This window comes from Accipiter gentilis, chromosome 1 (assembly GCF_929443795.1).
Source record: "Accipiter gentilis chromosome 1, bAccGen1.1, whole genome shotgun sequence".
Classification (NCBI taxonomy): Eukaryota; Metazoa; Chordata; class Aves; order Accipitriformes; family Accipitridae; genus Astur; species Astur gentilis.
This window is the reverse complement of record NC_064880.1, coordinates 12,693,288-12,705,012: the sequence shown is the minus strand read 5'-3', so window position 1 is coordinate 12,705,012 and position 11,725 is coordinate 12,693,288.

Genomic DNA, 11,725 nt, shown 5'->3' with positions numbered 1-11,725 from the left:
AGAGCTGATCACATCTACTTGCAAGAACCCATGCTACATTTAATTCTCCTGGTTTAATGGTAGAGAGGAAAAGGAAGGAAGAGGACATTTCTGACAAAGGATCTGGCAGCGCAGCACGTAAGGCAGGGCTGATTTGAAGGCAGTGCCCAATCAGCCCAAGGCAATTAGGACTAAAGATGCAGAAGAATGTAACTAATCTTGCAGACACTGTCTTCTTTTAAGCTGAAGGACTATCTTTTATTAGGACAACTGTTACCATCAGAAATTTCCAGCCACAGGTGCTTTTCTTCAAGGACCATGCACAAACCCAGACTATATTTCCAGCCATACAGCTGGCCACTCTTCTGGAGCCCAGAGTCTGGAAAGGACAATTGACTCTTCCCTTGTTTAACCCGAGCCTATTTGTGCACCACCTGTCACCATCCCATGTCCAAAGGCATCTCCTTTGCTGCAGGGAAAGGGATCTGGATGCCCAGCAGCAGCTCTTGCTTCAAGCCTCCTAGAAGAAAACCAAGTGCAAAACTGCACTTGAAGGTTGGAGAGGGTCACACTTCTCCTGTGCTAGAAATCCCTCGCTGGCAAGGGGCCACTCTGGAGTGTCCAATTCCTTGTCATTACCTAGAAGAAGAGCTGCTTTTGCCTGCCTTTGCCTTTCTTAGAAGCTGGGCCCTTTTCCTTAGGTGAGGAAAGGTGCTCTCCTCTCCAAGGTGACCTGGTGCAATTCCTCACACCAGTGCCCAGCGGATGTAGGGCAGAGAAAGGCTTTCCAAGTGGGACATCACAGTGCTGGTAAATCACAGAGTCTTTTCACTGGGGTGCTGGGGTATATCTGCTCTTCCACAATGATGAGGCATAGGGCAAAATCTGAGCAGGAAGAGCTAAGGGCTATACGGTAAGTTATCAGGAGAGAAAAAGCTGATTTGCAGCCCCCAGCAGTAGGAAGCTAACAGCTTTTCCATCGCCTTGTGTTAGAAACCAAAGCTGCTGAAGAGCTGGCTATGGTCCGAACCACAAGCAGAACCCAAGCAAAGTCTCCAGAGACAGACTTGTGCCAAATGGGGAGCAGCCTGTAGTCTGCAGAGAAGAGACAGGCAGGACCAAGGACCCAGAGCATGCCTGTCCCTGTAGTCTGTGTTCAGTCACCCAGAGGAACATGGACTCTTTCTTGGCAGAGGAGGGAAACATTGCTAATTGCTAACCCCCTGAGGTCGGGATGAAGTTAGAAGGTGAAACGATAGGTGCAAGCCCCAGAAACGAGGAGTTTAAGGGGGTGACAAAGTGGCTGTGGGCTGGAGTTTCCAGCTGTCTTTGTCGCTTCCCAGGGGAAAGAAATAAATGCTCGAGCCTGACCAAAGCCCCTCCTGGAGGATACATTTCCTGGGAACTCTCATTTTGATGGCTGTGAAATCCATAAAGTTTTTCTTATATCTGGGAAAGTACAGTCAAGATCCTGTGGGGCTGTCCTTGGTTAAATAAATGATGGTAAAAATAACTCACAAATGCAACACCAACATGGGCACGTAAATCAATGCCTGGAGTGCCCATTAAGGTAAGGTGCCTCCTTTTGGGTGGGTGTCTGTGAAGAAGTCATCCTGCAAGCGAAATCCAGTTGAGAGGAGGAGGCAAGGTCCCATCAAGATATGACTCACAAATCCATCAGCAATTTCATTTCAGAAGAGATACAAGGATTTAACGCGGCTGTCAGCAGCATTCTTCAGGTCGCACTGCTGCATAAAAGAGAGTGTTAGAACCTGGGACTTAAACTAAACAGATTTCCTATAGGAAACACGCACAAAATTACATTGCTTCTAAAGTTACTTTTATAGACATTCTCCTGGAGAAATATTTCTCTCTGGAAAAATAAATTCACAGGATGTAATTAAAACGGTTATATGTGTACACTGGAATGGCCCCCTTTAAGTGCTTCACCAAATGCACCACAAAATAAAGGAATGAAAGCCAGCTTTGTTTAAATCTATTAATAACAATATGTATTAATTATAAAATGAGACATTGTTCTGTTAGTTTATGGTTATGAAAATAGCCTTTAATAAGGCTGAGACCGGAGTACCCAGCTTTTCAGTTGTCTGCACTGTTAAAAGGGCTTTGAAAATCTACCATAATCTACTACTTTTACTTGTCAAACCCTGACCCGATAAAGGCAATGGGTATCAGATTCCATACCCCATGGATTCTGGTAATAATCAGGTGCTGATGACTGTATTTTTTTCTGCCTTTCTTGCCATTTTCTTTGTTTTTAGCTTTTGTATAAACAAAAAAAGAAAGAGGCAACTGCATTGTATTAGAGTTTAACTTTCACTCTTTGGGGAACACAGCCTTAAGAGGCTTGTATTGATCCATCCCTGCATTGAGCGGGGTGCATTGGTACTCCCAAATCTGCTCACATAATTAGGGATAATAATTATCTCTGGCCTCCTGCCCGCACACCCCAGGCCCTGCTACCCCAGTCCAGCAATGTGTGGCAATTCTACTCACCCAGCTTTGCCAAGTGCCTAGGCTACAACACCCCTTTTCTGCCTGGGAAAGGATCCTCAAGGGTGCAGAGATGTCGCAGCCTGATGCCAAGCGGGAGTGGGGTGTAGCTTTTTCCTCAAGTTGTTTCCTGCTTGTGGAGAAGCTTTGTGAAACATCAGGAAGGGAAGGCAGCCTGCTTCATCAGTATTTATAGCCCAGCTAAAATATTCTTGAGAGGCTATTCTGTCTTTCCTTCCCACTTCTCACACCAGAAGGATTGTGTAATGTGATACTCCTGACCTGAGGAAAGGATGCTGGTGTTATTAAAAGCGGGCTGAGATAGCCTGACATGCTAGAGATGCTTTGCCTGTTGTGGCATCTTGCGATGCTGCCCATCAGCTCCTGCAGCCCTTGCAGGTTCAGTGCAGCCGGGCAGAGGGTCATCTCTCTGTCATTTCAGGGAGCGATTTGGAGAGCTCAGGGGAAGTGTTTTCTGGGCTCTTGCAGGAGGGAATCAGTGCAGCGGCAAAGAAAGATCCCTGCCTGCCCTTCTTTGCGTGCTCCTTATGCAGGCTACCTCTCACGTTAGAGTTTATTATACCTGATTGGGTACCTTTTGTTTTTTTCTTTGATTAGTTCGTTTCACCTTTTATGCTTTTTCAGTAGGGATACAAGCTGAAAGCAAAAAGCCAAAATTACACCTTTATACCAGTATTAACAATAGCTTTATAATGTTTTTTTTATTGCTATTACTGCTATATCACTGCTCTGATCACAAATAATACATTTCCATGTCCTTCAGGCATGAGTGGCCATATTTTCTGTATCTCTCTCAAGCAGAGCAGGGTGACATTTCTAATGCATCTCCAGTCCAGGACCTCTTTTTGAGAGAAGAGGTGATAACTCGTAACTCGGGGTCATTTGTTAGAAGAAATGTTGCATCACTGGTAGGAGAGAGATGCTGTAAGAAGGATTATCAGAACAGTCAATGTTATTTCTTTACTGGAAGCTGATTTTTGGTAACCAAAATGTTTTAAACAGCCTCTCTGGAGCCACTTCCAATAAGAAAAAAAAAAAGAAAAAGAGAGAGACAAAAGAAGCAGAGAAAAATGAACAGGGGTTGATCTGAAATACCCTGAAACAGAAACCCCTTCCCTGGGAGCAAGGGGGAGGTGGTTAAATGTGTGGAGTCGAGAGTCAATTTTCATTTCTTAATTAGCTCTAAACCCCTGCGCCCTGCCACTGAGAGTGAAAGCCAGGCTGGGGAACACTGCCCGCGCGTCGCTTTGCAGCTGTTCAGCATCGCCGCATCTGAGCAGGGAAAACAATTGGGGAAATGTTTTATGTTCACACTCCACCTCGGAGGTAGGCCAGCGTCCAGAGCATGCTGTAAAACAGGCAGGAATGCCGCTGGTTGGAAACACGCTCATAATTCTTGTGCCCCTCTTTCCAAAAGACACCTTTCTTCATGTAATTGTTTTAAAACCGCAGTGTGTTCACATTACCCTCTGCGGAAATCACATCTGAAAATGACTTTGTAGTTTCTTTTTTTAGCATTGGGATTTGAGCAGGGGGGTAGTTCTTGCTTTGTTTAGTTTCCTTAAATCCCCCCTCACCGTAACAGCCAGGGGCTTCTTTTCCCTTTTTATTCTCCTAGGGCTCAATTCAATAAATACACATCCGGCTTCTTCGCAGTCATACTCTGGTTTAATGAAATTGTGCTAGACACTTCCAAGAGAAGGATGTTTATTTTTCTCTGCTGATTCGGTTAGGCTGGTCCAGGTCTTGTGTGCCCGGAGAGCTGCTCTATAAAGAGACCCTTGTGATTGCAGCAGGGACGCTGTGTCAGCTGGTAAGTGCCTGCACTCACTCAACACTGGGATTCTCTTACTGCAGAGCCGGGGTGCAGGCGGGCGGCTGTGTTTTCTATATGCAATGCATGGGGAAAAAAAAGCATGCTAAGAGCAGTGTTAAGGTGGGAAAGTCAAGCACTTGCAAGGCAGATATAGCTAGAGCTGTCTGGAGAGCCAGCTTAATTCATCTGTTTATGTGAGCACATTATGAAACGGTCTCCTATTTTTGCATAGTTCCATGCTTGATTTTTAGTTAATGGCATTTTCTAGTTTTGCCAGAACTTGCCACCTTCATAGTGTGCTTTCTCCATAGATGTTCAACACCATGGAGATTCCGATGCCTGTACCCAGCTGGATGCAGTGGTGAAGTCAAGCATCTCCAAAAGCACAGCCTCTGAAGGAAGGTGAAGGTGTAGACACTGCCATGGGGGACTCAGCGAGGCTTTTAACACTAATGCAGGTTTATGAGTTTGTTGTTTAAGGCTGGTGAGACCAAATTTCACATCAGACCTCATGTGAGTCAGGAGTCCTATTCCAAGTCACTGGCAGCTGCACCCTAGGGCCTGGATATGGACTGCCTGAAATGTCTTGATGGGTTGGACTAGATGATCTTTAAAGGTCCCTTCCAACCCAAACCATTCTACGATTTCTAGGGAATATTCACTGTTTGATTTCTCTGTGCATCAGGAGACAAAGGCTGGTTTGGGACATTTTGCGTCTTTGCAGTGAAGTATGAAAGCCTGGCAATGTGCAGTGTGGATGGACTGATGCAGAAAAGCCAGATGCATTCAAATGCCAGTAGTTCAGGGTGATTCCTTTTCCCTTTGGGCCTGGCACTGAACATTCACAGAATTAACCATGTTCTTTGCCTGAGAGACCTTCAGCCAAAGCACAAGGCAGAGGAAGTGTCATGCCAGCAATAAGCATTGGGAAATAAGGAGTCAGGTCTCTTCTGACCCTTAGGTCCTGAGCTGAAATTGATTTTGCAAAGCATCAGATTAAAAACAACCCATGTATTTAGCTCTTTTAGTTTTGCCTTCCCATTCACAATTTCAGAGTTTTCTTCCTAGTGATGAAGCCCACAATATATTTTTTAATTAAAGCGGAGTGCCTTTTACAGCATCTCTGGCTCTGCTTTCCATGACATGGGGGTAAGGAAATCTCCATCTTCCCATTGAGGGGGACAGAACGGGACGGTGGCTCAGGGAGCATCAGAGACCTGCCAAAGGTCATGCAAGGAGAGGCAGGGGTGGGAACCTATGAGTGGTAGTCCTATGTGTCCTATGGGACCCCTATGGGGTCCTATGAGTGGTAGTCTGCTTTCTTCCTACTTCTGTTGCCCTCAGCTTCTTAAACCACAGCCTTGCTTTGAGGCAAGTTGGTCTTGCTGCTTTGAGTTAGATTTGCTTCCCACTTTGCTCCTGATGGAAAAGTTTGATGGTTACAAAAAAATGGAAGTGATTCCTTTCAGATCAGGTTCTCCTCCTTTTTGATCTGCGAAACCCAACCAAGTGTTTCCATTATGGCAGCTGCTTCTCCCTTCAGCCGAGGATGGAGATAGTATGCTGCAGGCTGGAACGGGTGTCCATCCATCGACAGATTGCTATCAGCTGTTGGGTAAGCTGGTGTTAGCTCTCTGGTGGGTACACTTCAGTGTACAGGACATTCTGGTCCAGAAAAAGAAAGGATGAAACCAACTGACTAACTATGAACAAAGATTCTGATCCTGTCTGTTGGTGTTTAACATCTTAAAAACAGGAAAGGTTTTCAGATGAGACTTGTCTCCTCTTCATTAATGCTCCTCTTGTGATATAGAAAGCCCCAGACCTGTACCAGACCTTTCCTTTGCTAGAGACAGAGTCTATAGCTTTGCTGTAGCTTATATGAAAGCAGTGGACTTGCCTTGCATTTGATATTTTTGCCTAGGAGCTTACATTTTCAGTGTCCTCAGCAATGGTGCTAGCAAAGTGAAGGACAAGCATTCCCATATTGTCTAGTGGTTTGTGCCACAGTCTCTATTTGTGGATTAATTTTGGTCCTACTAGAGCCAGCACCTTCTCTAAGCCTAACTGAAATACCTATTTGAAAGATTGTTCTGAAAAGTACAAGTAGGTGATTTGGTTTGTTGAAGGAAATGTATGAAACAGGGAAGGATTTCCATTGTCAGGTTTACATAGGGATGCATCTGCTTGGTGAAAGGAATCAGAGCTGTGGGTCCAACAGGTGAGGGAAAAACCACCAGTGGCTGGGCATCAGGCACTTGTGGGATGGGAGACCCAGCTCCATATCACCCCTACTTACTGCTTTAATCAATAATCCATGCTGCTGGATAGTTCTCACTGCTGATAGCAGTTCCCCTCCCCATTTCCATGCAGATATACTTTCCATAACTGATTTATTTTCCTCTGATTATTTAACAGCCAGGATACAGCTCCTATCATTCCCTTTGCTTACTTAACATTATAAATGGACAACCTTCCGGGGGCTTTAGCCATTTGGTTTGCTCTTCAGCACAGCGTCTTTGGCATTTTTCAACATCGGGAGTAAATGCGAGAGACCACCTGCCTGAGGGCGAAACCTACCTGCCCCATCTCGTTGCTTGGTGGACCCTGGCCTGAGGGCGAAACCTACCTGCCCCATCTCATTGCTTGGTGGACCCTGTCTACCTCTTCTCTGCAAGAGATGGGATCCAGCCCTGGGGAAGGGGTGCACATCCTAGTGCACGGGGGCTGAAGATGGCTTTGCCTGGGGCAGCGGGATGAAGCTGACAATGGCCAGACTCAGAGGAAGAGGGAAGCACAGGGAAGGCTGCAGAGAAGCATTTTGCACATGCGTTGTGTATGTCGGAAGTGAACTCTTCTCCTCCCCGGCTCTTCCAGCTCCTTTCTTTTTTCCTGCTCTTGCTTTTCCTTGAGGTATTTCTTCTGATAATTCCACACAAGTGGTGAAAGAAGTTGTTCAAAGGGCAAAAATGAAGGGGAAAAAAGCTTTCCAGTTCTATTTTCCCATCAAAATCTGAATGTTTTCTGAAGAGAAAAAATAGCAAAAAATATAAATAAATCCCTTTTGTCTGCAAATCCCCTGGTGGGAGTGGGGGAGGTCTGACTGAACTGTTCCTGTGTGACTCATTTCTGGGCAGCTCTTTGCCGTCAATGGAAACTTGTCCTCAGCAGATTTTATGTTATTTTCTAACCTGCCTGCAAGGAGGTGTTTCGTTTGTTGACTGAGGTAAAGGAGGCGCCTGCTTCTCCTTTGATATTCCCACATCTGCCATCAGAGGAAGGCTCCAGATGGCCATTTCTTCTGGAAAATGGTGATAAAAACTCTACTGGTGTTTTCCTCCCCTGCCTCATGCTGGGGATGTCTCTGATGCGGCTTCAAACCGTTGATGATAGTGGCTTGATCACAGTAATGTGCCCAGGAGAGTAAATACCCGCAAGCACGCTTGCTCCATGGGCTGGGGACCTGGGGCCAAAGTATGGGCTGCTTCCTCTCTCATGCGCTGGGCATGCCTGAGAGATCGGACTGATGCAGGCCTCTCCTTGGGTCCTTCGTGCTTTGAGCTAGGGTCTCCTGAGGAGTTCCCAGAGGACAGTACCAGGCTACCGGGAAATGATTTCCAGAGCTGGAGCTTTTCATGCCCTTAATGAAAGTAAATGCTAGGAAAAGAACGAGAGAAAAGCATGAAATCCTGCTCTCTCTCAGGTGGTCCCATAATTTTCTTGGGAGAAATGAAAGGGGCGTGTAGGACAATTATTGTCCTGTTTCCTTATAAACAGGCATCCTCTGGTCAAGGCTAAAAGTACTAAACAGCAAGCATGCAAGGATCAGAGATGTGGTGTGACCCACACCTCTCTGGGCACAACCAGTATGCAGTACAACCTTTTTTTGGCCATTTTTACTTAATGGTGTTGTTGCATGGTGAAGCCAGCGTAAACTTTCTTTTGGGTCCGTGTTGGGGCTGGCATCCCCCATGCAGGTGAGGTGTTCATGACCTGCCAGCACCTACATCCAGGCTACCGATTTTACCTGTGTTTATCCTGGTGGTTCTTTACTCAATTTTAACCCTCTTTCCCAACTTGCAGGACTGATTGTAACCAGTCTGCTGGGAGCAGCAGGATTACTGTTCATCTCTGTCTCATTTTGTGCCGTGCTGAAGATGACAGATGGGTGGGATTTGCTAGTGGTGTTACAGTATAATCTTCACTTCACATCCTCCACTTTTGCATGGTCAGGGTTGAAGGAGCAAGGTCCTGGACACCTGATGGAAGGTCAAAATACAGCTAGATGATGCATCTCTTTTCCCTCAAGACAGTCACATTTAGGCATGTCAAGGCACATTTCCAGCATAATTAACTTACTGGACTCCAAGCAACCTATCTGTTGTCATATTTGTGATTACAGCCCCAGTCCTAATGACAGTCCCGGATGCTGGAATTAAGTTCTCCTCCCATCTCTCATTCCTGTTTTCTGTTGCAGCCCCTTATTAATGTATGTCTTCGTGTCCACTTTAGAAGCTATACAAATTGCACAGAAAAATGTTGAACTGTGCTAAAAATGGGTGGACGGGGGATTTTTCCCCCCCTTCCTTCCCCACAGATGCATTTATCACCAGGGCAACTTAACTTTAGAGTTCACTAAAAATTCAAGCTGTTGGCTTAGATCCATTAAGAGAGAAGTTTTATAGACTGAGCTAAGTGTGAATTACAGTTATGGTTATGGCATTTTTCTTTCTCTCTCTCTCTCTTTCTTTCTTTTTTCCCTTTCCTTTCTCCCTTTCCTTTTCCCTTTCCTTTCTCCCTTCCCTTTTCCTTTTCCCTTTCCCTTTCCTTTTTCCCTTCCCTTCCCTTCCCTTCCCTTCCCTTCCTTTCCTTGTGTCTCCTTCTGTCTCTTTGTGTCTCTTTCTGTCTGTCTACAGCTTGACTGTTACTCTGGCACGGAAGCAGTTACAATTGCTAAGTATTTCATAATGCAGCTTTCTTCTGCCGCTTGGCAGGTCTGGGAGGAACCTTGGGGGATTTAAAAGGTGGTGCCTCTGGAAAGGGCGTTGGAGGTGGTGGTGGTGGTGGTGGGGCTAACCACTCGTTTTAGCACCAGGTATAAATAATTGTCCTTTTCAGTCACAGAACAGAGTGCCCAGCCTGGCTGCAAGACTCTTAGGATGTCCTTGTTAATCCAGAAATGAGAGAGAAGGAGGTGCATTTCTCTTCTCAGTCCTGCACTGTGCACTCTGGCACTAAATGAAACCACTGGCTTAATTCCAGGAAGGAAAAGCAGTGGGTTAAGAGGACTTCACCCCTGCCCCCTCTCTTCTCTTCCACCATGTTCAGGTGAGACAGACCTTGTAAGTCCACAGAGGGGGCTTTCACAGCCCTGAAACTGGAAACTCTTGTTTGCAATAATCCCAGTGACAAAGTGCAGGAAGAAGGGTTAAGCCATGGGTCTTTGTATGTCCGCGCCCCGTGCTATTATCTTTACAAGTGCATGCTGCTCACAGGGGCTGCCACCCTGCAGAAGGCAGACCACTGCTGGGCTGTGGGGGCTGGTGGCAAGGGACACGGGAAGGTGGGCTGTGCAGAGAGGAGCAGGTTGGAGCGCACATGCCCAGGTCCTGTGGGGCAGGGACTCTCTAGCAGTGCCCCAATAGATGGGCCGATTCCTTTCTGATCTGAGTGGTGCTTGATGGAGATCCAGCACCCTGTTTTCAGGAATGGCATGGGACCAGGATGGGTGAACTCCCCATTTCACTTGGAGGATGAAGAGCATGGTTGGGAGAGGATGGCAAGTGGGAGGATGTGTCTGCTCAGGAGAGGCAGTGGGAAATGTTAGTGCATGTGGAGGTATGGTTGAGCTAGCTGCTATGGCTGAGGGCTCCTCCGGAGAATCAGAAGAAGTGTTCTTTGCTTTTTTTTTTTGTTTTGTTTTTACTTTTTTTTTTCTTTTTCATTGCTTCAGTGTTAGGAGCTGGAGAAAAGGTCTTGCCTAATGACGGAGTCAGAGTGTGTTGGCTGTGTTGAATTAGTGGCTATTTTTAGATACTGGAAGCTCTTGTTGAGAGAGTTGAAGGCCCTAATTACTGGGTGGATCAGTTTTCAAGTGGGGTGGGATCAGTGCAGCAGTCTGAAAGGCCACCCACAGATAATGAACTGCTGGCCATGGAGGGAAGAGAGGCCAAGTAAACTCACCTGCCCTGGCTGCTTCTCCCTTTTCGTGGTGAGCCTGGACAGGGCAGGCTTCTAGAAGTAACGTGCGTCAAAACAGCGAGCCAGCAGATCCTGATTTCACTGGCTGCCTTGTGCCAGTGGAGGATCTGCCTGGTGTTCCTCAAACAAGCAGCAACAGCCTTTTGCAGCCTTTAGAAACAGTCCATCAACTTCAGCACTGTTCCAGTTACAGGAGGCATTGGCTGATTATTATTAGGATTTTGGGATAATTCAGGCTGAAAGGAACCTCAGGAGGTCATCTAGTCCAACCTCCTGGTGGGGCAGGCTAGAACTGCAGCCAGGGCTGCCCACAGCCTACACCCTCAGCTTGCAAGAGATATGTCTGGTAGGAGCAGTCAGGTGTGCTGGACCTAAAATTATTTCTCCAAACATAGCCAAATGCAAATTTGTGAATTTACATTTCTCTATTGCACTCAGAGTGATACAGACTTACATTATCTTGTATTTCTTCAGAGGATTTCTCTTAGATACCTACAGATTCCCAGTGTTGGCCATCTCCAAGGCTGACAGCAATCGCAGTCACTCCCTTTCCACTACCCCTGTATAAGAACTCATTAGGTCAGTTTGGGATGGGTTGGTTTTGACATGCTTTTAAGGAAAACAAAACCACCCCCACCCCCACCCCCCAAAAAAAAAAAAAGAGATAAGAAAAGCCTTGTTAAGGAGACAAAATTCTGCTAGAAAGTATAATGGGATATGGTATGTAAAAGCTTTCTGCCTTTCATTGCAGCATGCCTATAAGTACATAAATACATGGATGAGAGAGAACAGAGGGGTTAAATGGAGGCATTTTCTGCAAGAAGAACTGAATGAACCTCAAATCATAAGCAATCCAGACGCTGGCATTCCAGCTCCGTCTGTCCTGTTTACCAGCCACTTTGTTCCTCTCTGGGGCCCCGCTTTGTCCATGGGGACAACTACCATATTGCAAGTAAACACTGCTGCATCCTGTGCTCCCCTTTCTTGTCTGTCTATGCTTTACCCATGGGAAAAGAGAGAAGAGACAGCTCCGAATGACACAGGGTGAGTAAACAAATCTCTTTTAAAGAAAAATTGTGCTGAGCAGAAGCGGCCTGTTCCTGAGAGCTTTGAAAACTGGCATTGCGTTCTGGCTGCAAAGGCACTAATGTACAAAGGTTTCTGTCCCTTGCAGTAACTATCCCCTTGTGCACA